A 3771-nucleotide genomic window follows, 5' to 3' on the forward strand; every position below is an offset into this window, starting at 1 on the left:
CACAACCTCACTTTTTATGTGAGAATGACAATGTGGGGAGTGAAGGCGTCAGAGAATTGAATTCTATCACCGTCTCATCTCTCATGGGGGTCCCCTCATTAAATTCATGAGGACAACACCCAACAACTAGATGTACTCTTGATTGAGCAATCCTTGGAAACATGGTTCTGATTTGAATCGTCTTCGATCGATCCGATTCGTGCATAACTAAAGCGCGAGGGTAAAGGGGCCCTACTACTCGGATTGGTATCGGCCTTGAGTGATTCCAAATTCAAGTTTCAGACTTTTTTTTTTTTTTTTTGGTGAAATCCAGGTTTTTGAACTTTAGTTTCCTGTCAGGCTCCAATCTAACACGAATTTTGAGATCAACTTTTGAATTACATTTTGCCTGTATAAGGCATGGTTTAAGGAATTGGATCGAATTTAGTAGAATTGATAGAATTAGATTGACATTGACTGAGGCTGATCTAGATCTTAGGGTGATCTCCTATCGGTGGATCTATATTAATGAAGGATAAAATAGTAAAACAATAAAAAAATTTTAAACAAAAGTAGAGATATATATATATATATATATATTTCTATCCGATCTAGACCTATACATGCAGATCAATGTTAAGGACAAGCATCTTATCAGTGAGGTGGGGCATCAACATCATGTAACTAATGTTTGCAAAAGATAATTAATGTTTTAAATAGCAAGTCAACACTGAAGCATTATATGTTAAGCTAGGTGGGAATTAGCACATTCTTAGTTTAGTTGGTATTTTAATTAGCAATGGTTGTGGAGATAAACCTTTTTTTTGGGTAACGTGTGGAGGTAAACCTAAATTCACGGTATTAATCTACCTAATCATCAAATAACCTAATCAAGAGTTGTACTTGAAAATTATTATTTTTTATCTTTTGGGGTGCAACCGTCCAATAAGGATGTCAATTTTTTGGGCTCTGTTATTCGGTTTGATTCAAGGTACAAAGTGTAAAAATGAAAATCAAATTGAATTGATTTGATTTGGTTTGGTTTGATTTTGGTTCTTTACTCTATTTAATTTGATTTCCTATTTAGATTGGTTGCTATTTCAGGTGTTAGGGCCAACTTATTAACATCTTCATCAAAAAAAAAAAAAAAAAAAATTACTTACATTTTAAGGTCATAATTCATAATTTTTTTTGAAGTACTAACAAGGAATAGAATTTATAATCTACATAGATTGAAATAGTAAACAAAAATATAATTTTATCTGGTTTCTTATTTGATTTGGAAATATATAATTTGGTTATGATTCATGGTTTAATCATAAAATCAAAACTGAATTGAACCGAGAAATGATTTCATTTTTGAATAATTTATGTAGACTTAACATTGAATAATTTATGTATATAATTATCCTTTCATAGATAGGTTCGATTTGACTTTACAACCCTCACATGAAAGGCAGCGTGGCCCAGAACAAAACATGAGTGCGTGCCATGGTTGATGATTCCACAAACAATCACCAGTCAACGAATTGGGGAGAAATCATGACTTTAATTCTATGTTTTTGGGTATGAACAGCTGTACTGGAAGACCTTATTTTCTTTTTTTTGGTAACCTATGGGAGACTTCAATTCTATTTTTTGGGTAGATTAGGAGACTTCAATAATTCCACAAGTACGCCATCGCAGTAGTACATTTTGTGGACTCCACAGGCCCACATCCCCCACAGACATGCTAACTGATGTTATCATCATCATTAGCCAAAAAAACACTAGAATACTGCTGTCCTAGACATATTAATTCATCTATTAATTTCGAAAGAAGAAGTTGATGAAAAATAAATGTGAAAACGATTTATGAAGATCGATGAACATGTATGATAAACACTACAAAGACATGTTTTATGTATATCTAAATCCATGACCGAATGATAATAACTCATCAAATCTCTTCTCGTATGCTCTTTGTACAATACGATCAATCTTGGTCCGATCTAATCTCTTTTCCTTTTGTTTTAGGTCATTAACCTCACTTAATGAGTCAATGATAACTATATATAGAGGTGAGGGTAGAGACCAACCCTGTAAAGAAATTAGGGTTTCCTCTCCATTAAAGAAACGATACCTTAGGTCCACACATAGTAATATATATTTTATACCATTAAGGTGTGTTAATAAAATCTAATAAAATCCAATATCTCCATAGAGATCACTTATCATTATTGAATCATTTTTGTTTACTCCATTTGTAGTCGACACCACTAAACCGATTTTTGAAAACAAACCTTGGACTATGCTAGCTCATCTAATTGGAAATCTTACAAATATGGTACCATGGATTATTCATAATTTTCTCTAATTTGGATCCGCAACGATAACATTTACCTGCATGTATATATAAGGATCCAACATCCGTCTTTTTTTATTTTCATATGCATCCACTTTTTTAATGAAAAAAAGTGAAACAAATGTTTTTTTTTTTAAAGGATAATTTACAACGCCACCCCTTGGAGAATGTCACAATTATAAGAACACCCCATCTGTTTCACCAAATTAGACTCAGATCCCTTACTGTTAGTCACTGTTAAACCAAGAGGTAAAATAACCGTTATACCCTTTTCACTAAAACTCATTTTAACCCTCTCTCTCTCTCTCTCTCAAAAACCACAACGAAGTGCAAACGCAAAAAGGCAACGGAATCCCCTCGCACATCTTCTGCTAGGAACGATCACGAAAGCATCACAGACACAGCAGGGGAAGAATGATTCCATTCTGCGTTTGGCTCTAATGGGTAATTTATAGCGAAAAGCATTTGGCAGGAACTCCTAACTGCCCTCATGGAAGCGAAAGAGGTGAGGTTAGAACTTCAAACAAGAGGAAGCTTATGCGAGCACGTCACCATGGCTGACCACAATGACTGACGGTAGGGGGTCTGATTCTAATTTGGTGAAACAAATGTGGTGTTTTTATAATTGTGGCATTCTCCAGGGGGTGCCACTGTAAATTACCATTTTTTTAAGAACTGAATTTATTAATTACGTGTTGAGCTCAAGGTGTCACCATTACAAAGGGTGGTTAACTAGGGAGTGGAGTTTGGCCATTTCATGCATACGTAAGCTATAACACCTTCCAGGCCAAGGAATCAGTCACATGATAGATTGACCTTGGAATGTAGAAGAAGTTGCAACTTCGAAAATGAAACAGATGTTGGATCCTCCCATATATGTCTAGGTGAATGTGCATACAGCAGAACATAACACCTTTTTTTTTTTTTTTTTTTTTAAAGATCTTATGTCATTGCTGAACCACATGGTAGGACATGTAGTAGCTCACCCACTATAAATGAATTGTTTTAAGTATAAACGTTTTTCTTTAATTGTGTGTAAAATAGAGAACCTATTCACTACTGGTGATTTGACCTATCAATGACAATAGAGAAGGAAGAATTCCTTCACTTTCTTTTGATGCAAGAGCACTGGTTGGTCATGTAGTCACTGCACTCATACATATACATATATGGGAACATGTTAAAAAAAAAATTACCGCTCCATTCTTGTGAAATAACAAATTCAAAGACACTTTGGCCATGCACCAGTGCCATGAGTGCTCGCAAAACCATCATTAATGGTGGAATTTCAACTTTTTATGGGGATGAGGTAGTCATTTTGCCCCCTTATGTTTGAGGTAGGGGGTCACAATCATTTTGCCCCCTTATGTTTGAGGTAGGGGGCCACAATGCCTTTCATGCTAATGAGAGAAATAAAAAAAAAAATCCAATGGCTGAACTAGAAGCGG

Source organism: Macadamia integrifolia, chromosome 3 (assembly GCF_013358625.1).
Source record: "Macadamia integrifolia cultivar HAES 741 chromosome 3, SCU_Mint_v3, whole genome shotgun sequence".
In the NCBI taxonomy this organism is placed as follows: Eukaryota; Viridiplantae; Streptophyta; class Magnoliopsida; order Proteales; family Proteaceae; genus Macadamia; species Macadamia integrifolia.